We start from the raw sequence: 26,849 nt of genomic DNA on the forward strand, positions 1-26,849 counted from the left end.
TGACCTATTATTGTCTGACTCCAAACCCAGTGGTCTTTCCTCTACCCTCACATGACTTAGTCTACTGGGAGTTAGCCTGTAAGTTCTAGAAGCATTCTGAGGACATATTAATAATTCTATGAAGGAAGCCAAGAGAAAAGCAAAATCCATTTTACCCAAATCTGATTTCAAGCCTACTGTGCTAGAACACAGCTGCTCCATGAAATCATGCATTCTTTGACTCCAGAAATCCTCAGCTGGATAGGTTATTGCCATATCAGCATTCCCATACTGACCACCAGACTCTTGAGCTTTATGGGAACTGAGTGTGAATGAAGCAAAATACCTAAATATTATGCTGAATTTGTTCCTGAGATGACTACCCACAGGTGAAAACTAAATTGACTCAATACAGCCCTAGGATTACTCCCATGGGACCTTCCCCATTGACCCTCCCCCCAACCTCCACCGCAGCTTCACAACAAAAACAAAACACAATGACATCATCTGAGTGCCGCCAAACCAGAGCTCTCTGATGCATGGCAACTATTTACTCTGGGACAGTTGGCTTTTTTATCCTAGGAGAAAGCCTGGCACACTTTACTTAATGTTGGGACTGGAAGCTCAATTCCGTGTGGACGGTCTCAGGCGGGTAAAAGTGGGACTTCTAAATCTTAGAGTCTTACGAGGCCCTCCATGAACAGCGGGGGTTCGAGAAGGTCAGACTGAGCTAGCTCGGCTAGCTCGGGTATTTCCGCCTCTCCCCGGGAGATACGTGATGGGTGGAGTCTCCCTGCCCTCGAGGTCGTCCCAGATTGGAGCACACCTAGTTACCTAACAGCATGGTATTGAGATGCAAACTGTGTGTGGCTGAAGATTAAGTAGGATTGAGGAAGCCAGAAAGCTCTCGCTTAGCACGTGTGGAGCAAAAGAGAAAAGTAGGGCTCCGCTTCTTTTCTTTCCTCTCTCCCCTCCCCCTCTCTCCCCGCTTGTACTTCTACTTCCAATCCCTTAAGCTTAGCCTCCTTAGGAAATCTCCCCCTCTTCCTCCTAAGGAAGACCCCCCTGCATTTGTAACCCGGACCCTGAAATAAAGCTCAACCCCTGTTTGACTCTGGAACGTTCTTTCTCTCATATGTGCATCTGGCGTGGCCAGCCGAAGACCTCGGAGGTGAGGTAGGAAAGACTCGGGTAGCCCAATACAGGCCTCTAGGCTTGGCAACTTAACTGTTTTAAAAAAGCAATAATCACAGTAATGATTTTCACCAGTGTCAGAGTCAGTCGGGTATTGTTTCCCTGACCCCAGACAAGTCTCCCCTGGGATATAAGGAGGTGAAGTCTTTATCATGTCCCAAGGATTATTTTTCCAACCACTGATACACCTCCTCCCCTTGGCTGCTTGTTGCCTGTACCACCAGACTAGGTCACTAGGATATGATATAAACAATGACTGGGGTGAATCCAGTGTAGTCCCTAGCATGTGGAAGACCATGACACTAAATTGTCTCATTTTGATTTCCTCCCCTCCTCTACAGGGTTACCCTATCTCCATAAGGACCCTCTTTATTAGCTAGTTCCACTGGTTATTGTTGGGCTAAATGCTAGATGACCATGTTGAGTTCAATACAACCACCTTTTAGGGAACTGACCCCCATCTTCATGAACTTTCTAATGACTTTATATATTCTGTTTGACCTTGATTCCATTTTTCTTTTACTGACTTCTAGGACTTTGTTTGGTTACATGGCCTATCAGCTAAAACCACCCAAGCTCTAGACATAGGATGCTCTGAGAAGTATAGAGTCCTCACTCAGCCCTACCTGAAACCTCTCCCTGCTTTTCCTAACCCGTCATGTATTTTATCTAGTGTGACTAATTAATGTGTATTAGTGAGTGTCTCCTCCTTCCCACAACCCCATGACAGTCTCAGCATGACTATGGTTGCATACCACTTCTAAGGAAGCACCTCCATGTGACCAGGAACCCTGTCAATTGCTCCATAAGGGGCAGGTTCAACTATTTCAGCAAGAGAGCTACCCAGTCCTTGGAAACCCTTCCTAATCTCCCCCGCCAAAAGAGCTAACTAAATATTCTATTTTCTATTTAAGGCCTTTGCTCATCCTCCAAATTGTTAGAACATCCTCCCCAAACTGAAATTACTTTGCATTTATTTTATGATCATCTCTTATTTATTTATCTGTGCACATCTTATTTTTGATCTTTGTATTTGTGGTCTAACATACTATTGGTACATAGTAGGCACTTAGTAAATCTTACTGAATTAAATTGAATGGAAAGATACAAGGCTAGTTCATTTTGGCCAATGAAAGTTAGTATTATCTCTCTTTGCTACTCCAAGATTGTTATTCCAAGTTCAGGAGTCCAATATCCTTCCCATGTGGTGGCAAGCCTACAACATTCAAGAGGGTCAAACCCAATTTAAATCCAACTGGCAAATGTCTGACAAAATAAAGAAAAATATAATAGAACATAGATAATATTATTGTGTGGTTTTCTAAGTCAATATCCACCCTCAGGGGTCTTTATGCATATATTAGTGACCCTGATTCCACATCTGTTCTATTAGAATTAGACAGGGGATGGAGTTAGAGGCATAGTCACTGTGACATGAATAATGTGAGACATTCATTGTCCTTGATCCAGTGTGAAATACTGAATGCATAGGCCCTTGAAAGTCTAGTAGCTATATCTACCAGACTTACCAGTGTAGTAAAGAAAGGAAGACCACTTTCTAGTCTATGTCAGAAGGTATTCTATCTGGACTTCCCAGGGAGGCTCTCATCAGAATAAGAGTCTTCAGACCAGCACAATATCAAAAGTGCTGTATTGATAATGCATTTTTGTTTACTGTGAGTGTAATTTTGCTTCCTAATGGGAAGATCTTTCTCATCCATTAATAGGTCCATATAACTTGCTTAAGTCACATGGGAGCCTGAGTCACATGAGTCAAGTCACATGGAAAAGGAAGGGGGTAGAGCAGAAAGGGGTGGAACAGGAAGAGGCAGAGCTAGAGCAGATCTGAGAGGAAGTTAGAGAGCAATCAGAACTGCAAAAGGCAGCAACTAGCTTGAGTGGGAGAGTTTGTTTGTGATTTGTTTAAGGGGCTGGTTTGTGGGAAGCCTAACAGAGGGAAGGCTCAAGGATGTTGCTGCCCCCTGCTTTGTTACTATGATAGATTTGGCTTTTTGGTATTTGAATAAATGTTTTAGTTCTGTCTTCTATATGGAGAATCTGTTGTATTTTGTGATTCAGAATTGTGCTGGCATATTCATGGCTTCCATAGACACTGTGCATATTGTCTTGGCACTGCCAGTGTCATCACAGAACCCCTCTTACTGGAATACTAACCTTTTGGAATATCGGAATGATAGCAAAGTCTGTCTCAAGACTCCCAATGCCTCAAAAAGGAACACAAAAAATGTACTCTGCTACTTACCTACCCTCCAATTGCTCCCTGTCAGTCATTGTCACATTAGGAATTTTTTTCTCAAGAAATCTAGGAAATACAAAAATATGCTTCTCATATTCCAAAGAATCACCTTGTTTACATATCCTGTCTTATTCTCATTCTGTGAAAACACAAGGCCAAAAAAAGGCACAAGCATTGTTAAATAATCTTCCTCCTTCTTAAATATCCTGGATAATTCAACCATTTGTGAACCAGGACACCACTAGTAGGGGCTTCATAAGAAGTTACTGTTTCAATGCTGAACCAGCCACCAACTCTCAGCTCCATCATAAGGGTTGACCTTCACTAGTTCTCTGATAATACCCATGCAAATGGAAGAGATCTCTGAGTTCTTTTTATCCAGTCTTCCAAGATGTGAAGGAATCTGCTCTACTATGTCTGTGGCTGTATTCATTTATGTCAACACTTCCAGTCATAGGAAGATTAGTCACTTACTTCTATGAATATGTTGGATATGTCATATATGAGACCAATACTCCAGATGTCATCTGACCAAGATAAAGTCTAGGAGGACTATTGCCTCCTGATTCTAGGAAACTTGAACTCTCTTAACATATCCCAGTCACATCGACCTTGTTAGCTACCACTCCATACTGCTGATATATTGACCTTGTTGTTCACTCAACACCCCACATATTTATTAGATAAACTGCAGTTTCACTACTTATAGATGTTCAATATATGTTGGTTGGTGGTAATTCACCTGGAAAGGATGTTTACTTACAAAGTACTTTAAAGGTTGGGAAAGAATAAGAGAAAGGGGGTGCTGATGATCAGAGTTCTTCCTCTAGGTAAACATGAGTTTCTATAAGCTAAGTATTTCCAGCCCCTTCCTTTGGCCCCCACCCATCTCCCCAAATTCTTTCCAATTATTTCCCTACTCCCACCTTAGGGGAATAATTTTACACTTAGTTCCTAACTCCCTTTTCTGCTGACAGCCTACTAAGTTGTACATCCCCATGGGTACAATTACATGCACAATCTGCTTCCTGATCTCTTTTATGGGCTCCCCTAATCAAAATTGTTGGTCAATTTCTACATGTCCAAGAAAGAGAGAAAGAGAAATGGATTCCCCTGTGCTTGGTGGAAGTTGAATATTGCCCTTGACCTCCAACATCCCCCCCAAAAAAAATTACAATGGGGGGGGGAGAACAATGGCTAAATGTCATATCAGTTTTGACTTGATATCACCAATCTGACTCCATCAGGTGATGAGTTTCTGGCTTGGTGAGATAATGAAAAAGTATTAGCTTCATTTGCTGAAGGTAATTTTCTCATAAATTATTCACATTTGTCTAATAACATGTGCCCGCCTCCCTCATCCAGAAGATGCGTATGGAGAACAATGATGGAATCTGACATTGAAAAATGCTTATTTTTGATCATTCTGATTTATATGATTTTTCTTCTTCTTCTTCCTCCTGTTTCTCCATTTCTCCTTCCTTCACTTGCTCTCTGTCCTCTTCTTCTCTTTCTGTGTCTCCGTCCCTGTTGCTCTCATTTTGTTCCTCTCTCCATCTGTCTCAGTCTCTGTTTTATTTAGTTAATCTCTCTGGCTGTCTGTGTCTTTTCCTTCTCCTGTCATCATCCCCTTCCTCTGTCTTTCTCCCCCCAAGTCCCCTTTCTTTTTTCTCCACATCTCACTTTGTCTCCCCATTTCCATCTATCTCTGCCTGTCACTGTTCTCACTTTCTTTTTTTTTTTCATTTTATTTAGTATTTTATTTTTCCCTAATTACATGTAAAAACAATTTTGACATTCATTTTTAAAACTTTGTGTTCCATTCTCTCCCTTCCTCCCTCCCTACCATACCATGCATTGAGAAAGAAAGCAATTTGATATAGATTATGCATGTGTAATCATGTAAAACATATTTCCGTATTAGTCATGTTGGAAAGAAAGCATAGACCAAAGAAAAACCCAATAAAAATAAAGTTAAAAAGCATGCTTCAGTCTGTATTGAGACATCATCAGTTCTTTGTCTGAAGATGGATAGCATTTTTCATCATAAATCCTACAGAGTTGCCTCAGATCATTGTATTGCTGAGAGTAGCTAAGTCATTCATCGTTGATCATCTTACCATAACTTTGTACACAGCACATTTCATTTTGCATCAGCTCATATAAGTCTTTCCAGGTTTTTCTGAGAGCATCTTGCTCATCATTTCTTATAGCACAATAGTATTTCATCACAATCACATAGCACAATGTGTTCAGCCATTCCCCAACTGATGGGAATCCCCTCAGTTTCCAGTTCTTTGTTACCAGAAAAGAGCTGCTATAAATATATTTTTTGTACATATAGGTCTTTTTCCTTTTGTATTTTTATCTCTTTTAGGATACAGACCTAGTAGTGGTATTTCTAGGTCAAATGGTATGGACAATTTTATTGTCCTTTAGACGTAGTTCCAAATTGGTCTAGAGAGTGGTTGAATCCATTCACAACTCACCCAACAGTGCATTAATATCTCATTTTCCCACATCCTCTCCAGTATTTGTTATTTCCCTTGTCTGTCCTATTAGCCAGTCTAATAGGTATGAAATAGTACTCCAGAATTGTTTTAATTTGCATTTCTCCAATCAATAGTGATTTAGAGCATTTTTCTTTTGATGATTTATCAGTTGGAGAATGGTTATTATTTTTTATAAATCTGACTCAGTTCTCTATATATTTGAGAAATGAGGCCTTTGTCAGAGAAATTTCTTCATTTTTTTCACAGTTACAATTGCTAAATGTATTTCCCTCCATGTATTCTCCACTCCTACCACACCCTAATTATTCTATTCTCTCCCTTCTTTCACCCTATTCCTCCTCAGAAGTGTTTTGTTTCTAACTACTGCCTCCCCAATCTGCATGATCTTCTATCCACTCCCCCTATTCCTTTACTCTTCCACTTTCCTGTAGGGTAAGATAGATTTCTATGTCCAGTTGAGTGTGTATGTTATTTCCTCTTTGAGTCAATTCTGATGATTCACTCACTTCCCCCTCCCTTCCCCAGCTTCCTCTCCATTCTAAAAACTTTTCCTTGCCTCTTTTATGTAAGATAATTTATCCTCATTCTGTTGCTTCCTTTCCTCTTCTCCTAATGCATTCCTCTTTTTCACCCGTAAATTTTATTTTTTAGATATCATCCCACCATATTCAGCCTACACCTGTATGCTCTGTCTATACATACTATTTCTAACTGCCTTAAAATGAGAATATCTTTATGAGTTACAAGTATCACCTTCCTCTGTAGTAATGTAAACAGTTTAACCTTATTGAGTCCCTCACAATTTTTCTTTCCTGTTTACCTTTTTGTTTTGCTTCTCTTCAGTTTTGTATTTGAAAGTCAGATTTTCTATTCAGTTTTGGCCTTTGTATCAAGAATGCTTGAAAGTCCTCGATTTCATGGGTTTCTACTTTTTCCCCTGAAGGATTATACTCAATTTTTCTAAGTAGGTGATTCTTGGTTACAATCCTAGCTCCTTTATCCTCCAGAATATCATATTCCAAGCACTCCAGTTCTTTAACAAAGAAGCTGCTAAATCTTATGTCATTCTGATTGTATTTCCACAATACTTGCATTGTTTCTTTCTGGCTACTTGCAATATTCCCTCTTTGACCTTAGAGCTCTGCAATTTGCCTATAATATTCCTGAGAGTTTTCATTTTGGGATCTCTTTCAGGAAGTGATGGAGGGAATCCCTTCTATTTCTATTTTACTCTCTGATTATAGAATATCAGGAAAGTTTCCCTTGATAATTTCTTGAAAGATGATATCTAGGCTTTTTTTATGAATTTCAGGTAGTCCAACAATTTTTAAATTTTGTCTTCTGGATCTATTTTCCAAGTCAGTTTTTTTTTTCCAATGAGATATTTTGCGTTGTCTTGTATGTTTTTCATTCTTTTGATTTTGTTTTAATGTTTCTTGATTTCTCATAAAGTCATTAGCTTCCATTTGCTCAATTCTAATCTTTAAGGAATTATTTTTCTTCAGCAAGCTTTTGTATCTCCTTTTCCATTTGGCTAATTCAACTTTTTAAGTTTCTTTTTTTTCTTTAGTGAGTTTTTGTGCCTCTTTTTACCATTTGGCCTAGTCTGTTTTTTTTAAGGTGTTATTTTCTTAGATAGTTGTTGTGTCTCCTTTACCAAGTTCTTGAATATTTTTTCTCATAATTTTCTTGAATCAGTTTCATTTCTCTTCCCATTTTTCCTCTACCTCTCTTAATTTTTAAAATCCTTCTTGAAATCTTTCATGCCCTGAGGCCAATTGATATTTTTCTTGGAAGCTTTGGATGTTGGAGCTTTGACTTTCTTACCTTCCTCTGATGTATGTTTTGATCTTTCTTGTCACAAATGAAACTTTCTATGGTAAGAATTTTTTCCTATTGTTTGATCATTTTTGAAGCCTGTTTCTTGACTTTTAACTCTTTGTTAAAGTGGAGCTCTGATTCAAGGACAGTGGATGCACTGTTCCAAGCTTCAGGTGGTTTGTGCAGCTGTTTTCAGAGATATTTCTGGCCTCTTTTGCCATTTGGGTTAATCTATTTTTAAAGGTATTATTTTCTTCAGCATTTTTTGGGGTCCCTTTTAGCAAGCTGTTGACTTGCTTCTCATGATTTTCTAGCATAGCTCTCATTTCTCTTCCCAATTTTTCCTCCACCTCTCTTACCTGATTTTCAAAATCTTTTTTGAGCTCTTCCATGGCCTGAGACCACTGCAAATTTATTTTGGAGGTTTTGGATAAAGAAGCCTTGACTTTGATGTCTTCCTCTAATGGTATGCTTTGTTCTTCCACATCCAAAAGGATGGAGGAAAATACCTGTTCACCAAGAAAGTAGCCTTCTGTAGTCTTATTGTTTTTCCCCATTTTTGATCATTTTCTCAGCCAGTTACTTGACTTTTGAGTCCTTTGTCAAATGGAGGGTATACTCTAGGGACCTGTAAGTTCTCAGTTCCTCCAAGATGGCACAATCAAGGGGGAGGAGTTTCCTCCTCTCCTGGCCTGCGCTCTGATCTAGGAGCAAACAAGCACTCTTCTGCCCAGGATCTGCAAGTAGGGTTCCCTCTTCACAACCACCTCCAGCTCCACCAGCCAATGCTCCTCCTCACCCCTGGGCCACCACTCAGGGCTGAGATTCAGATTAGCAGCTTGATTCCCCCTAAAGGGTCTTTAGGCTGAGAGCTCCAAAAGTGGATGCTGTAGCCACCTGGGGCCAGGGCTAGGGCCAGACCCTGTTCCCTTCTCACCCAGGTGAAAGAGATTTTTCACTAACCTTTGAAACTGTCTTTGGCATTTGTGGGTTGAGGAATCTAGGAACTGCAGCTACTGCCTGTGATTCTGCACCCCAGCTTGCTCCAGTCCTGTTCCTGCCACACCACATGGCCAAGGCTGGATTGTGTTCTGCTCTGAGCCTGGTGCAATAGACCTTTCCTGTTGGCTGGCCAGGCTGCCTTGGGCTAGAAATCTCTTTCACTCTGTCATTTTGTGGCCTCTGGTGTTCTAGAATATTTTAGAGTTATTTTTATAGGTATTTTATGGGCTTTGGGGGGAGAGCTACAGCAGATCTATCCCTCTACTCCACCATCTTGGCCTTCAGAGATACTTCTAGGGAAATAGTTTTCAGTTCTTCCAAGACAGTATGAGCTAAGGAGAGGTGTTTACTACTCTGCTGGCCTATTCTCTGACCTGTGAGTCATCACAAGCACTCTTTACTATATTGGAAGTGTAAGGAGGGTCACTGCTCCACTGTGGACTCAAGCCCTGGTGTGCTAGTGTTCCTCCTCACCCTGGGACTATCACCCAGGACTGCAACCCAGATTCAAGTATAGACAAAGCAAAAGAGTCCTGCCTCAGTGCTAGCAAAGAGACCCCATAATCTCCTTCTTATCAGTTGTTCAACCCCCTCACCATCCATGGCCTGAGAGCTCTGGTGCTGCTGTGGTTGATTCAGTGGCTTTCAAGGTCTGATCCTGGTTTGCTGGGGCTGGGTCTGTGCTGGTTTGGCCTGCGCTGGAGTGTGCTCCAATCTTACCCAGGTGTGACAGACCTTTCCTGTCAACCTCCTAAGTTGTCTTTGGCTGGAAAATTACTTCACCTCATTCTTTTGTGGGTTCTGCTGCTCCAGGAATTGTTTTATGGCATTATTCAAAGGTATTCAGAGGAGTTTTGGGGAGAGCTCAGGTGAATCGCTGCCTTTTCTCTGTCATCTTGGCTCTGCCTCCCACTGTTCTCACTTTCACTTGACTTTTGTCTAGATGTCTCCATTTTCCCTTTTCTCCCTTTCTATAACCTCCTCACTTTCTTTGTCTTTATACTTTGACCTATCACATTCTCTCCCTCACCTTCTTTCAATCCCTTTTATGTTCTAATCCTTTCTCTCTCTCTCTCTCTCTCTCTCTCTCTCTCTCTCTCTCTCTCTCTCTCTCTCTCTCTCTCTCTCTTTCTCTCTCACACACACACACACACACACACACACACACACACACACACACACACACACACACCATAGAGACTCCAGCACAGAATCAAGGAAACATTAATTAGTACTTATCCACTGTGGGCTTGACAGGGCTGTGATTTGGATACAAAGATGCCTGAAGAATTGTGATTCAATATTTGAGCTCCATCCTAGTCTCATGCATGGCACACACCTGAGCAAACACATTCTCACTTCCTTCCTTCTCAGCATGTGTTCACATCTCCCAGTCTTGGTTGGCAGGGTGGCTATGATGTCCTTAGAAAAGATATAACACTAAGAAGTTAGAAGAGAGAAGACTAGAAAGAAAGGGAAAATCGAGCTCTTCTGCTTTTCTTTCTTCTGTCTTTCTATCTTCTATCCCAGGAGCCAATAGCAAACCCAGCCCTCGCTCACACACACATCCATACTAAAGGCTCTATGGGGCTTTGTTATGGTCACGTCCATTAAGGAACATCTTGAGAAATGATGAGAATGATGAATGGTTCATCTAAGTACCTGTAACTTTGTCTCTATTCTAGAAATAAGGCTATATCCTAAATGCTCATTAAAAGTTTTCACTTTAAGGATTTTCACATAATGCATTCAAATTTTAGCTCTTGTTTATGCTGAGTGAGTGGAAGGTACATTGACTTATTTTTACATGAAGATGGAAGATAAGGTACCTGATCACTATCTTAACATATTTGAAGGGCTGACACATGGGAAGTGATCAAACTTGTTTTCCTTGGCCTCAGAAGGTAGAACTGTGAAAGCTACAAAGCTGAGGCTTGATTCAAAGAAAACCTTGCCAATGACCAATGCTATTCAAAAAAAGGTCAACTCCCCTAGTAAGACAGTGAGTGCTACCCCACCCCCATCACTGGCAATCTTCAAGAGTGAAGACAAGGGAATTCTTGGTCAGGTATGGATTGGATAAAGTGATTCTGAGTAGATCCTTTCCAGCTCCAAGAGTCTGTGAAGAACTGTGGTGTTGACAAAATGTGGAATACAGGAAAAATAACATTAGGTTTGCTATCTGTCAGTCAGTCAATGAGCACTTATTAAGTACTTACTATGTGTCAGGCACTGTGCAAAGTGCTGAGGATACAAAGAAAGCCAAAGACAGTCACTGCCCTTAAGGAACTCCTAGGTTGACAGGGGTGACAACATACAAACTACTGTATACAAATTAGATATGAATGCAAGATAAATTGGAGATAATCAACAAAGGAAACTACCATTTTTTTTTGTTGTTCAGTCATTTCAGTCATGTCTGACTCTCCATGACCCCATTTGGGGTTTTCTTGGCAAAGATACTAGAGTGGTTTGCCATTTCCTTTTCACCTCATTTTATAGATGAGGAAACTGGGTTAAGTGACTTGCCTGGAGTCACACAGCTAGTAAATATATGAGGCTAGATTTGAATTCAGGAAAATGAGATTTCTGACTCCAGGCCTCACATTCTGTCTACTTTGTCATCTTTGCTGCCTCAGCTACCCACTCAGGGAGACTAAATAGAGGACCAGGGTTTAAATGCAACCTCTTTCTACTTATTAGATGTATAATGTCAATTTCTGTAAAATGATGGCCTTGGTTTAGATCATCTTTAAGACCCCTTTCACTCCTAAATTTCATTAAGGGAAAAGGGGAAATTAGATTATCTCCAAGGTTCTTTCCAGCTTCATGATTTTATGTCTGTAATTTCCCTGGGCCCCCCCCCTCAGCTTTTGCCTTTGTGAAATCAGGGGGCACATGGACTTTCAGCTCCCTGAAGACCTCATTAGGTCTAATCTGAATGTGGAGTCAGTGGACTAGTTATGGCAGTTATAGAGCAAAGGAGGCAGCTGGAGACGAGGGGGAAACCTGAAGCTGAGACCTGAGTTCAAATCCTGACTTTCACACTTATTAGCCTGTGTGACTATTGACAAATTGTTTGTTGTGGGGAACCTGCAGTCTCAAGGCAACATGTGGCCTCGTGGGTCCTTGAGTGGGGCTTTTTGACTGGATCTGTTTTACAGAACAAATCCTTTTATTAAGGGGATTTGTTCAGTGAAGTTTGGATTCAGTCAAAGAGCCATACTTGAGGATCTAGGGGGCCACATGTATCCTTAAGACCACAGGTTCCCCACCCCTGGTTAACCTCTCTCAGCCTCAGTACTAAGCCTGAATTCATCCTGTCCCCAAACTTACTCAGCTCCATGACCCTGGGCACAACCTCTCTCATCCTCAGGTTGTTTATCTATAGAATGGAGAAAACAGCACCTCCCTCATAGAGCCTTGAGGATAAAATAAAATTAGATGGATACATACATGCATACATATATACATACATACTACATACATACATACACATTATGTATGTGTGTATATGTGTGTATATATATATATACATATATCACTTTGCAAACATTAAAGTGTCATATATGCTAGTTTTAATCTTGCTTATGATGACACAGAATGAATGTGCTCCTTCTTCCCCATGATGAATCTCTGAGTATTTGAAATCAATAATTATGTTCTCTATATTCCTCCCTGCCCTAATCTGAGAATTCAACTCAACAGTCTTACTTTTCTTGTAAATATGATGATACCGAGGAAGATGTACTGACTCTAATGTCAGAGGGGTTCAAATTCTACTTCTGTCTTCTACTACTTGTGTGACCCAGAACCAATCACTCTGTAAGCCTCAGTTTCCTCAGCTGTAAAATGAGAAGCCCTTCATAATCCTGTCTAAATCTATGAATCCTCTGAATGTAAATCAACTGACTTCTCTAATCCTGACCAGACAGCATTTAAGTTCCCTTGCAGCTCTTGCTCTATGATCTATGACCTACTGAGGGTCTAAACCTGTGCTAAGGCACTAGGGGGGTGGGAAGGACAGCTGAAAGGGAAGAAATCTAGAGTCAGAATAATTTTGTTGATTTTAGTAATAGAATAATAATCTCAGAGCTAGAAGAGGCTTCCTGAATATGAGCAGCCGTATAGGCTTTGCTTGAGGACCCCAGGTTATGGGGAATTCACTCTTTCCTGTGGAAGCCCTTTCTGATTTGTGACAGCTCAGGAGGTTAGTAAGTGTTTCCTTACATGGAACCAAATATTTGGCTCTCCTCAACTTCCTGGGATCATATGTTAGATTTCAAACTGGAAGGGACCCTAAAGTCTATCAAGGAACCTTCCTATATCCATTCTATGGATGAGAAAATCAAGGTCTTTCTTGAGAAGTCAAGTGATGTGCCCTAAGTCACATGGGTAGCAGAGTTCAGGAATAAATTGTGCTATATTATCTTCAAGGTAACTTTCAGCTCATAAATTCAACTCATAAGATTTTGAATCTGTGTTTCAAATGGAAAAGTCAACATGTTAGAAGGGGCACTGGAAAAAAGGGCTAAAGACTTGGATTAAGGCCATGCTCCAGCCCTTACTATCTAGGTGGCCAACAAATAGTAAACCATCTAATCTTCTTTGAGTCCCAGTTCCTCCATCTGTAAAATGGAGAGAATTATCTTTGTAAGACATAGATCACACAAGTGTGACCCATGTGACATGAGGAAGGTATTCTGTCATCGTGACATGAGGAAGATATTCTGTCATCCTTAAAGCACCATGTAAACACCATTAAGAAACAGGAGAACAATCACATAGAGTGTCCTGATTATATGGCAGAATGAATGGATTCTGCTGACTTTCATAATGGAGGAAGTAAGGTTGAGCTTGGTTCTGGGTAAGTGAACCTAACAGCACAGAGAAGTGTAACAGCATCCCTGGCTAGAGAGATAGGATACATTGGGTAGAAGACAGTTTTCAACTAATTTTCAGTAATGGAAATTCTGGTGGCATTCTCTAGTATCCAGCTCTTCCAGTCTTGTACAGAATACCTGGTTTCCAGCCCTCGCTCTGATATTTCTGGTCTGTATGACCTGAGTGTTGTTCCATCTTGTGTAAAATCTAAGAATTGAACTATGTGATCTATAAAGGCTTGATCTCAAATCATTTCCCTTCCCTTTTTATGTTTCTACTATTACTTTTTAATTCATAGCCTTATGTCTGTTCTTGTCTGCATCACCACACAGGTCAGTCTTGGGAGAGGGGAAACAATGGGCAGTAGTCTAAATATCACAAGTCAAGGAGCCAAATGGGTTGTTGGCAAAACCAAGAGAAAGAGAATCTTGGCACAGGTAGGCTGGAGATGGAGATGAAAGAGTTAATGCCTCCAGAGAGGCAGCTGGCATCTGTGTTCATTGCTTAGGGGTGTGGAAGAAAACGAGGCCAACACAACCCTCAGTGTCAAGATGGAAGAGTGAAATAAAGCAAAACACCAACACATCAGCCAAGTCTCCTCCTGTCTTGAGCGGGAGAGAAATGAAAACAACCCACTTCATGTGACATCCTCATGTCAGAGAAGGGCAGGAAAGCTTGAATATTTTCTTGTATTCAGAGTCATAGGATTACAGATTCTGCAGTATCTCAGAGGAGATGAAGTCCAACTCTGGCCCCATACAAGAATCTCCGCTATACAATCCTGGACAAATAGATATTCAACTTACACACCAGCCTACTCCATTTTCAAATGAGATTAGTTGCTAGAAGTACATAATCAATCAACAACATTTTCTAATCACCTTCTTTGTGCCAGACACTGTGCTATGTGCATTCATCAGGTGACAAATATGTGTAAGGTACAGTTCTGTGTGCTGGGGTGCAAAAATCAAAACCAATCCCTGCCTTTGAGAAGCTTGTATTTGGGGGACTGGGAGTGGGAGTGGGATACAATACTTATGAAGGTGAGTGAGTGAGAGATTATTTGAAGAGGGAGAGGGTGTGAATTAGAGGAATTAGGAAAGGCCTGAGGTGCCTCTTGAGTTGAGCTTTAAGAGAATTCAGGCCTGAGGGATAGTCAGCACAAAGGTGTGGAAACAGGAGTTGGTGAATCACATGTGACAAACTGGAAGATGACCAGTTTAACTAGACCAAAGTGTTTCATATCTGGGACTAATAATATATACATATAGGTATGTATATGTACATATACATTTGAATGTATATGTGTGTATAAAATGCTTGAAATAATAGGGAGCCTGTGGAGTTTAATAAATAGGAGAGTGACAGGTTTAGATGTTCACTTAAAGGAGGTCACTTAAGAAGTCATGTGAATGTGGGGCAGAGTAAAAAAGAGAGTGAAACCAGGAGGATTTTGCTGTAGCCTATGTGAAAGGTGATGAGAGCCTGTACTAGAATATGGGTTCTCAGTGACAAGAGGATGGATGTGTGAGATATTGTGGAAGAAGAAACAAGATTTGGTTACTAAGCAGTTATGTGGGATAAAATGTTGATCCATGAACCAATCTGATGATTGTGTAACCCTGGATTTTCTTAGGAATATAGAATCTGAGATTTGCATGATTAAACAATTTCAGAGATTCTCAACCAACTTCTATTTGCCCCATGTTGGCGTTGGCCATACTTATCCCATAAGCATTTCCTAACAGGTCTGTCAAGTCAAAACTGAAATCAGCTGAGAGAAGGAGATCTTCCAAATTTAATAGATGAGACTCACTCAAAGCCTAAGGGAAGAGGTGAAGGATTTGGAATGCTAGATGGATCCAAAACCCTCCAGAGGATCCAAAGTCAGCCATTCTTATATCTCTCCCCTGCTCACAAATTCCAAGGTGGCCTCAATTCCTAGTACTCAGATTTTTCTGAAGACATCTTACACGTCTTCCCTGTGCACACGCTTCTGAAATATTAAATATTTCATCGTATCCGACTCCACTCTGCCCCCTTACCCATATGTTTCACTAACAGATGGAGAAGTGAGATGGAGACAGCTGAGACTAAGGATGGAAGGAAATGAGGGTGAGGGAATTTCACGGGGAGGAGGGCAGAAAAAAGGCTCTTGTGCAAATTCCAAGCACAGGGTTTATATGTACTTGTCAGGGATTGAGCTGAAAAAAAAAATCCACACCCAATTTTCCCGATGTCCACTTGGCAGGTGGAGAAGTGGAGTCTGGGAGGGAGACTGGCCATTTGCAAATGAGTTCCTTGGAGTCTTAAGCTGAAGTTAGCTCCTTTTTCTGTGAGCTATTTTCATTGTCTGGGACTGCTTGGTACCTAATATGGAAAGGTCTTTTGGATTCCTTACTTGTTGCTATGGAAGCTTCCAAAGCTTCTGTGCCGTCTCCCCTCTCCTTCCAAACTCTTTTGGCAGGAGGTTAAGCACGCACAGTTTTAAGACTATTAAAGTGTCAATTGATAGCGTTCCCTCTATTTGGGGAGCTGTTCTTCACAGGGGCAGCTTTTGATGTTCCTCCCGGAGCCACAGACTATGTTAATGCTACATGATGCCCAGCCTATAAAAGCCCTGCTTTGGAACAAAGACTAGAAATGGTCCTTATAAATATTTTAAATGATTTATATAATTAGATTAAAATGCAATATACTGGTTATCTCCTTTAATAATTCTAACATAACTGTGCTATAAAGCCAAGGAAACTTATTTCCACTTGGAGAAATGCCCTGCACCAAACATTAGAAGAATGAAAATGAGAGAGCAGATAAGTTAGCATATAGGATGTGAAACCCTTTTACAACGAAGCCCTAGGGATAAAGAAAGGAAAAATACGGCAAGGGGGAATTTATTATCTGCAGAGCTTAACTATGCCTGTAATTGCTGTCTTCTAAGTCAAAACTGTACCTTTATAGGATCATAGATTTAGAATCTGGAGGGACCTAAAGGGGCATCTCATCCCTCCCCATCACTTCAGATTGGGAAACAGAGACACAGAAAAGTCAAAGGACTTGCTCGTAGTCACACACTTGCCAGTCTGCTTTGCATTGCACCACCTAAAACAGAGCAGATTGACCCATGGTAAAAGAATGGGATCTGGTGAAAATTTTAGCATCTCTGTCAAACAAGGCCAGGATGTGCCTGCAAGCCTCTGATTCCTATATGGCTATCATCAGTACCTAGATACTGAGGATGACCCACATCCACCAGGCTGAGTACAATAGAAATACAGAATCTCAGAGCCAGAGAAATCTCAGAGGCCATCTAGTCAAACATCTACCCAAAAAACCCCTTCTGCTTTGTCTTGGACAAATGGTCATCCAGACTTTTTTTGAAGATGTCAAGTGAAAGGCAACCCAGGTTGAACTATGCTTTGAATAGCACTGGGTTGGAGAAAGAAGACCTCGGTTCAAAACCCAGTTCTGCTAAAAACTTAACAAATGACTTTGGTTAAATCATTTCCCCTCTCTGGACCTTGATTTCTCCATCACAGGAAAGCAGAGTGATAGATGGACACAATTTTAGATTCATATAATTGTCCCCTCCAACATATAAGGAAATGAAGTCCCAAAGAAGTTATGACTTGCCCAAGTTACACCATAAGTAGCCTAATCAGGAATCTGAACCCAGGTCTCCCAACTTCAAAGATGGATTCCCTCCACTATTCTATGCTCCTTGTCCAATGAGCTCAGTGAGACTAGCCATATTCGATCATGCCAATCAATGCAATGTATAATAGTGTGAGGCAAACAGCACTTGATTTTATGCCAGAAGATGTAGGTTCAAATTTCATCGATGTTCCTGCCTACTAGGAGAAATTTATGGGAGTTACCTCCCTTCTGGAAGCCTTGGTATCCATTGTAGAATGAGGGAGCTGGGCTCCAACTTGCATATGATCCTCCCCAGGTTGGTATCCTCAAATGTTTCTAAGGAAGGATCAAGTTTAGAGAAGCAGAGAAGTGATTGGGAGGGGCTTCCCTGCCCTCTTCTTGAGCAAGCATTACAGACATTACCTTGAAAAATGCCCCACAGTTTCCTCTCATTCCATTACACCCCCTGCGTCCTTCTCAGGCCACAGTAATTCCTTCCCTTACTTGGAGTTCACACTACAGGACTCCAGTGCAGCTCTCATCTTCCTTAGTCATCCTGATTATTAAGCCAATATAAATGCATGAAGGACTCCAATTTCAGAGAGCCTGTTTCTGTGGCGAGCTCAGCTCAGCTGATCAGGGAGAGTCACAGTGCTTGACTCATCTCTTAAAATGAGACATTTGAAGGTCAGGCTACTGCAGGTCAGCCTTTCCTCTGCCTTGTTCTCACACTTATGAGGGGCTGAGAGGTCAGTGGATGAAGCGAAGGTTTGGGTGCACAAATCATTGTCATTGCCATTGTGACATAGTGCTAGATCATCAGGTTTGACATCAGGAGAAAAAGGGTTTGGAATCCCATTGCTAACATTTCACATCTATGTCAATCTAGGAACTCACTTAACCATTCTATGCCTCAGTTTCTTCAACAATAAAATGGGAATGATACCTATGGTGCCTTCATCTAAGGGATTTTGTGAGGATGACATGTGGTAATGTATGTAAAGCTCTTTGCAAACTTTAGATAACTATAGAAATGTTAGCTCCGTCTTCATCATCATCTTCATAGCACCATCTTCATCATCATTTTAGTATTCAACTCAATAACCATTTATGAAGCACTGACTAATGTGTCAGGCAATGTTCCAGATGCTAGGGATACAAATGAGAAAGAAAAAAGACAGTCTCTGGCCCCAAGAAGTTGAAATCTGATGGGGAAAGACAATACATGAAGGAAAACTGAAAAAGAGGGAGAGAGAAGACACCAAAGGCTACTCCATCCCTGGGGCATCTTGTTCTAGGAAGTTGAAGCCAAGCAAAGCTGCAGATGGAAAGCGAAGGGAGTTGGAATATCTGAATGCTTCCCTCTGTGATCGAAAGCTTTGGTAGGGGTTTAGAACCTCATCATCTCTCCCATCAAAGGGGAGGTAGGAAGGAGTTGAATATTCAAGGCTTGAGTTATCAGCATGGTTATGAGATATAGCTAGTATTAATAAAGTGCTTTAACATTTGCAAATCTCCTCACATAAGAAATCTCATTTGATCCTCAAAACAACCTTATGTGGAAGATACTATTATTATCCTACATTTTACAGATAAGGAAACTAAGGTTTAGAGGTTAAGTGACTTGGCCAGGGTTACACTGATAGTGAGTGTCTGAGGTATAATTCGACCTCAATTACTGGTCTCAGATCCCCAGAGAAGGATGAGCTCTTCCCTAACCCCCAATGATTGCCCTCATTTCTTGGAGAGGCAGAATTAAGAATAGATACCCAAAGAATTTGTCAGAAAAATATTTTAATTTTTCTATCTTTATCAATTTGGTCCATTTTCCTTGTTTGTTGTACTGTTCAAATCAATGTGTTTTATGGAGCATGTATCTAGTCCCATTCAAGGGATTGTAACATGGGGGGTAAGTGGAAGAAGAGTAATGAATTCTCCATCATTAGTGAGCTTATGATCAAAGAATCTTCACCAGGAGGGTCCCTTAGGGATTATCTGGTGTAATGGTAAATTAAATAGGAAGATCTTTCCTTTTATTAATAGGCCCATGTGACCTGTGGGTTACATGGAAGTCTGAGTCACATGGAGACTGTGGTGGGAGGAGTTTGCAGAATGGGAGAACAGGAAGAGTGGAATAGGAAGAGGCAGAGCTAGAGCAAAGCTGAGAGGAAAATTAGTCATGACAGCAGTCAGAGCTAGGAAGGATACAAGCAAGTAGGCAGCTGGCTAGCATGAGTGAAAGAGCTTGTTTGTGATTTTGTTTAACGGAGTTGGTTTGTGGGAAGCCTAGCAGGGGGAAGGTTTGGGGATGGTGTTGTCCTCTGCATTGTTATTGTGTACAGATTTTTGTTACTGTGATGGATTTGGCTTTCTGGTGTCTGAATAAATGTTTTGGTTCTGTCTTCTGTGTGGAGAGTCTGTTGCATTTTGCGATTCAGAACTGCACCAGGATATTCATGGCCACTGTGGGTGCTGTGAATATTACATTGGCACTACATCTGGTCTGACCCATTGAATGATATTGATGAGACAATTGAGGCCTACAGATGTTAAAGGACTTGTAGATTCCAGCAGAAGTGGGGTGACCACTTGTCAGAGACGCTGTTGAGGTAATGCCTGCTTTGGGAGATGGGTTGGAATAGATGGCCTCTATGGTCTCTTTCTCCTCAGGGATTCTGTGGTACTGAGGCTGCAAGATTCATGGATTACCCTTGATAGCACTGGTTTCTACCACATCCTATATAATTTCATTACAATAGCAGCTGCCAGCCTTGATAAATGAGGCTAGGAGGTGGGTATGCCCCACATTACCCCTAAAATAGGACAGAGCCTCATCCTTTGCTCTCCTTACCCTAAATCCAATATGCTTCTGGTTTGAGAGATCATTTTTGTCAAAAAGCAGTGCCATTGAGTCAGCCTCTGGGACAAACTCATTGGATAGTCAATGGATCATCAAGAGCTAGTGTCATCACAAATACCTTTAGGATATACCTTTAGGTATAAATATTCACAGCACAAATACCTTTAGGAGAAATCTGCAGCATCAGTATCAGACCTTTGGCACTGTCTTAAAAATGGAGAATCTACTCTATTCACCCACTCTGTTCTGGTCACATCAGTCTCGTGCACTGCATGAGCCATACTCATTCCTGTTTGAGATGAACTGCTCCACACTTATGCCAGGTCAAACATTTTCCATGTTTTAAGGCCCATTTCAAATTCCGTCTCCCCTCGAGGCTTTTGCTGATGATTTTAGCCTTCATTGATACCCCCTTTTTTGAATTCACATAGTATGTGATCATCATCACCACCACCACCACCACTACCACCACCACCACTACCACCATCACCACCATCATCACCACCACCACCACCATCACCACTACTTACCACCACCATCACCATCACCACCACCATCACCACCACCACCACCATAACCATCAGCATCACCACCATCATCACCATCACCATCACCATCATCATCTCATTCTTCTCCTCAATTTCTACTGAATTCAGATAAAAATAGTCCAGGGGTAAGTCACTATCCTGTTATTATTCATATTTAATTTTATGAGGAATATTAAAATGACTGCTGTAATAAAAACATACTGTAATGAGAACATAAGGATGTAAGTTAATTTACTATAGGCTCCCTGAAAGCATCTTTGGAAAAGACTAGCAGCAAAAAGACAGGATGATGAGGATGATCTGTACTTCATCTAGTTTCCAGGTGACCATGACTTCTTCCACTATGTTACTCTATCCAGCAAGTATTTATTAAGCACTTAAATGAGTGTTTAATAAATGTTTGTGCCAGGTTCTGTGCTAGGTGATGGGGATATAAAAACAAAAATGGAACAATCCCTTCTCTCAAAGAAACTTACATTCTAATGAGGAAGATGAGATGAGCATAAATAGACATATTTAAGATACATATAAAGGAAGAGTAAGAGCAGCAGTAGATATGTGTGTTGGAGACAGACCCAGACACAAAGACAGAGAGAAAAACAGAGACAGAGGCAGAGACAGAAAGAGAAAGAAAGAGGGAGAAATTGAGCTGCGCTTCCAAAGACCCTACGGAATATAAGGTACACTAGATCATATGAATCAGTTCCTTATTATATTCTATATAACATCAAACACAATGATGAGTGTAGGGTTGGTACTTAACCTCCACTTGTTCATTGATTACTAGTAACTTATATTTCTCCCTCACTTTGTGGCTTACAAAATATTTACTTCCCAATCACCCTCTGAGGTACATTAAATAACAATCATTTATTCCATTTTGTGGATGAAGAAATCAAGGCCTAGAGAGGTGAACTGATTTGCCTATGTCACTAATAAGGTGTTATTTGATGACCAATTCTAAAGGAGGTCCTCACAGTTAAAATTTTCTCTGACTTACCATTGGGAAGATAATAATTTGCCACTGACCAACAGCAAGAGATGGACTGGTGCTTGCTCAATGAGTACAGAGGAAATTAATTTCCTGAAAAAAAAACCAGATGTTCTTACCTAATGGATACTTAATTAGAAAGTTAGATAATATTTAGAGGTTACTAATAATGATTGGAGGCCAGGAGTATGATGAGTCTACAGCCAGTTGAGAGAGGTGTCCCCTTCCTCTTAACCACTTTAGAAATTGGGTTAAATCTGTCACTATTGGACCAAAGGCAATGATTCAAAGTATCCTGCCAGAAACACAACACCCTCATATTCTGGCCTAGAACACAGTTAGTGAACCCTAGGCATATCTGGAATAGAACCAGAGATCATTTAGTACTCAAACCAAATTAGACATGTGAAGTTCAGAAGCAGTATTGAATGCTGGAAAGAGTACTGGACAAGGAGCCTGTGTTCAAATCCCGCATCTGTTATTAACTAAACTGTGTGACTGACCAACTTACTAAACTGTCCCAGACTTCAGTTTCCTTATCTGCAAAATGAAGGCAATGATCCCTGACTTTCAATAACTTATTACCATATATCTATTAAGTTCTTTTACTGTATACAGTTGAGTAAAAGGCTCTGAGAGGAGATACAAAGCTTAAAAGGAACACATTGGTGCTTTTATTAAGTTTAAAGACTTGTGAAATATAACAACCACAGATGACTATAATACACAATAATACACTAAAAAAGGGCAAAGAGAATGCTATGTGAGGTCACAAATAGAAGACTAGAACTGTTGGGAGCATCATGGATCATTTCCTGAAGGAAGCATATGAGTTGACTTTAAAGGCTGGAGAGACATTCAACATATAAAGATGAAGAGAGCAGATATTCTAGATGTAGAGAGGGGATGAGCAAAGACATAAGACTGGGAAGGCACATGAACTAGAACAAAGAGAACTGAGAGAAAATCAATGAGAAAAGCTAGAAATATGAGCTGCCTCCTATTATATTTCTGACGGAAGGTCAAATCAGCCATAACAAATTTGTGGAAGGCTCAAGTGCCAGACAAAGGAGTTTTAACTTTAGTCAGTAGAAAATAGGGAGCCACTAAATATTTGGGAAGCATAGAAGTCACATGACTAGATATATGTATAAGAAAAATGATATTGGTCATGATATGACTAGTGGACTATAGCGAGAAGAGAAGACAGTCGAGAAAATCTACAAAGAGTCTAAATGAGTGATGGTGATCATCTGTACTTGGGTGGTGGCAATGTGAATAGAGAACAAGGGATGGATGTAACAGAAGTTAAAAAGTAAATTCAATAGGATTCAGTAACTGATTAGAAATAGGGAGTGAGAGAAAGGGAAGAGTGAGAGACAATTACAAGTTTTTAAACATGAAAGATAGGATAGAAGATAGTTTCATAAACAGAAAAAAATTGCATCAAAAGTATTATCTCTTCCATTCACTAGCTGTGTATCCTTGATCAAATTAACTAAATTTCTCTGAGCCTTGATGTCCTCATATTTAAAATATGGCAATGCTTTAGAACCTAGACTCAAAGTTGTCAGCATAAAAACATATAACAATTCAAAAATATTCTGTAAGTTACTGATCCCTAGGTACTGCAGTAATTCTAATATTGTATACATTACAGAAGGACCAAAATATGGGACTGGAGGGAGGGAGAGGAAGCAGGCAACCAGGATATTAAAAGTATTGAAGTTCATGTTGTATGAAAATGTTTTGAACAAAATGGGAATGGTTAGTCATAAGAAGAGAAGACTGGGTGAGTATATGTGAACTATATTCAAATATTTGAAATGGGTACAATGCATAAGATGGATTAAGCTTATAATGCTTTCCCCAGAGATCAGTACAATTAACAATGGAAGTAATAAGAATACAGATTTTGGTCCCATAAAGGAAAAAGAATCCTGAAAATAAAAACTGTTTCAATCTGAAATGAGCTGCTTCAAGGCTTCTAATATCTTCTATGCTGTAGGGCTCACACTCTTGTGTATAACTATATTATCTGTTCTCTGCATTCTCATCATTTCCTATCCCTATCCAACTTAGAGAAATAGTAAATTCCTGGTTATTAGAGTTGTTCTAGCAAAAGTTGGGTAACCGTTTATTGGGGATATTGTAGAGAAGATTTATCATTTGAGTATTGCCTGAACCAGATGACTGCTGAACTACCTTCTAAGTCTAAGCCTCTGGGTCCATCTTTAAACTCCTTGAGTCCCACCAGAATTGCTGAGGGTGCAGAATATGAGGTCAATTATTTGAGTTCAGCACCATGGAGAGAGGCTGAGTTGCTACTTAAGAAAAACCAAGGGGAAAGCTGGACTGAGCTAACCAGGAAGATGGTCTGTCTTTAACAGTGACATCCACCAATGCAGGAAGGTGTGGGGAGTGAAAAGAGAAGTGGAAAGAAAAGAGGAGAGGGGGATCAAGAAAGAGCAGATATACTGGAGAGATTCTCAGTCATCACTGCATACCCAAATGGCAGCTCAAGTGATATACTGAGTGAAACAACAGGATTAAATAAAGGGAATAAACAGAGGTGGCAACATTTCCCTGACATCTCAGTATATATACTGCAATCTCATGAGGCTCAGAGTCTCAGTCAATTCTCCATTTATGGGAACTGAAAATTGATATGAAAATCCTGCAGTTGCTCACAAACTAGGGATTCATGCATTAGGTATGAGTTGGACTCTTAGGTCCTTTCCAGCTCTAAGATTCTATGGTAAATTGAGCTCACTGATAACAGGAGAGAAAGAGTAGTCATTAGAGAAGTTGTGAAGTAAGATATGTCTGTCTTCTGAAGCAACTGGTCTTATGTACTTTTTTTTTTTTACAACCTATCCCCTCATGGTGCCTCCACTTCAAATTTCCAATATCCCTTATGCTTTCTATCAGTTGTTTTATAGCAGAAAGATAAGTAAACTGGAAATGCAATAACTGTAAGTCCTGAATCTGTCATTATTTTAGTCTTGGGTCTGACAAATTCATTTCACCTTTATAAAACTCCATTTCCTCATCTGCAGTATGGAGGTCATAATACTTACTCTACCTACCTGGAAGAGCCAAATGATAGAATGTATATAAACCTCCTATTATGCCTAAATCATCATGTAATTGTGCATCCTCACTTCCCTCTGGGCCAAAATGTTTTGACTGATAAGTAAAGTACTGCAAACTGAACTAGTCCACCATACCTAGTCAGACCATCAGATGAAAACATGTTTCACAACTGGTCACCCACCCTGCTCATCTTCCTCCAGAAATCAAATCAATACCGTCATTGCTTTATGACAAGTGGGTTTAAAAATGACTCTATGGATCAACTCACCCATCTTGTGACTGACCAAATCAAAAGTCTCTTCCCTGTGTCACTCATATGTTACCTCCCCCTATTAGAATATAAACTTCTTCAAAGCAAGTACTATCCAATTTGTTTTTGCTTTTTGAATCCCTACTTTTTAGCCTGTCATACACTATGGACTTGAAAATGCTTTTTCATTCATTCATCTATCTGTTCATTTATTTGTCATAATTATTCTTAATAATAGTAGTAATTTTTCATAATAAATTCTGCACTTAGGAAATAATCTGATGAAGCACTAACCTATAGCATGCCACAGTGAGAAGAGTGCAGGATCAGTAATCAGAAGACAGACATACATTCAATTACAGGCTTTGCCATTTGCTACCTTCAAGACTTGGAAGGATCCCACTCCTTCTGTGACCCTCCATTTCCCCATCTATAAATGGATTTGAAAAATGTGTACTGGATGACCAAGAAAGCCCCTTTCCACTTGGAATCTATGATCTTGTTAGAGTTAGCAAGTTATCTCTCCAAGACTTATTTCTTTGACATTTTAACAAAGGAAAGGAAGACTTAACCTAACGAATGCCTCAGAGTCACAGAATCTCATATCTAGTGAGGGAACCTTACAGTCTAGTTAGTCTAACCCATATCTGAACCAGAAACTGCTCCACAACATACGCAACATGTGGTCTTATAATCTTTATTTCAAAACCTCTCATGATAGGGAACCAACTACCTCCCAAAACAACCCATTTGATTTTGGGATAATACTCTTATATAGTCAAAAATCTAAAGTTTTTCTAAAGGTCAAAATCTGCCTTTTCAAATTTCACCTTTAAATGTCACCATTTATATGAATTCTTTGGCCTAGAACCAAAGTTTTGTGCTTGCACCATTGAGGTTCAGTCTAGGGTATTTTCCTCACAACCCTACCTTTTGGCTCATGCTCAAAGATTTTGGCTCATGTCTGAGACTATTTATGCCTCAGTACTTCAAGGATCTCTAAGTTCAGCCTTGCCGGTATTCCTTCCATAGATACCAATCAAAAATTCTTATTTCTGCCAGCACCTAGCACAGTAGGTGCTTAGTAAATATTTGCTGAATGAATTATGCCTGATATACAAATCAATCATCATGCAGCTATAAAATGCCAATAAAGTACAAGGCATTATGTCACATGCTGGGGAATACAAAGGCAAAAGTTAGACAATCTCTGCCCTCAAAGAGCTTACATTTTATTAGAGGAAGCATCACACATGCAAGGAGCATAAGCCAGGAGTTTGAGCCCTGCAAGTGTCATCTCTTACCAAAAGGAAAATCAAATAGGATAACCCCCCACCCCAGAAGCTATGACTCTCTGAGCACCACTGCTAATAGTTCCTTCCAGATTCACCTGGATTTTCTGCCCACAACTCTTCCACTTCCCAAGAATTCTCTCCACTTTCCTACACATAAAGACAATTGGATCACCTATATTCCCCCTGTCTGACCTTCATGATGACTTAGCAGAAATGTCAAACTAGATTTCATAGACCTGGCTGGCCAAGAAGAATCATCCCCAAGGAATTATCAGCACATTGGCTTCATCCACTGCTCACTGTTTTTTCCCATGACCCCAAGTCCTTAATCATGGAATTGATATTCAATTTCCTCTACTTGAATCCAGAAGGGAAAACTAGGAGGAATAAATGAATGCCAAAGCAAATGTAAAGATGAGGGCCAACAAGGATCCATAAAGTGCTTAGGTGTAGCAATAACAACAAGTTGTCTTAAGCATATTCCTGAAAGGCATCTTCAAATATATTCCTGAATGAATAATTG

General features: G+C 40.3%; 2 long non-coding RNA genes across 5 annotated transcripts in view; both read right to left on the reverse strand.

Annotated features, from left to right (window-relative positions):
- LOC140530217 (uncharacterized) overlaps positions 1-18,050 on the reverse strand; it is a 34,909-nt gene extending 16,859 nt beyond the window's left edge. Inside the window, exons 1-2 of one of the 4 annotated variants that reach the window (XR_011975855.1) lie at positions 17,710-18,049; positions 17,529-17,622 (exon numbers count right to left, since the gene is read on the reverse strand). This is a non-coding gene — a long non-coding RNA (uncharacterized lncRNA). Of the gene's footprint in view, positions 1-17,528 lie in introns of all 4 variants that reach the window. The other 3 variants (XR_011975856.1, XR_011975854.1, XR_011975853.1) reach the window with 3 other exon arrangements.
- Positions 18,051-20,682: 2,632 nt separating this feature from the next.
- LOC140530218 (uncharacterized) overlaps positions 20,683-26,849 on the reverse strand; it is a 46,469-nt gene continuing 40,302 nt past the window's right edge. The window contains exons 2-3 of the long non-coding RNA XR_011975857.1: positions 21,695-21,778; positions 20,683-20,792 (exon numbers count right to left, since the gene is read on the reverse strand). This is a non-coding gene — a long non-coding RNA (uncharacterized lncRNA). The remainder of the gene's footprint in view (positions 20,793-21,694; positions 21,779-26,849) is intronic.

This window comes from Notamacropus eugenii, chromosome 2, assembly GCF_028372415.1.
Source record: "Notamacropus eugenii isolate mMacEug1 chromosome 2, mMacEug1.pri_v2, whole genome shotgun sequence".
Lineage (NCBI taxonomy): Eukaryota > Metazoa > Chordata > Mammalia > Diprotodontia > Macropodidae > Notamacropus > Notamacropus eugenii.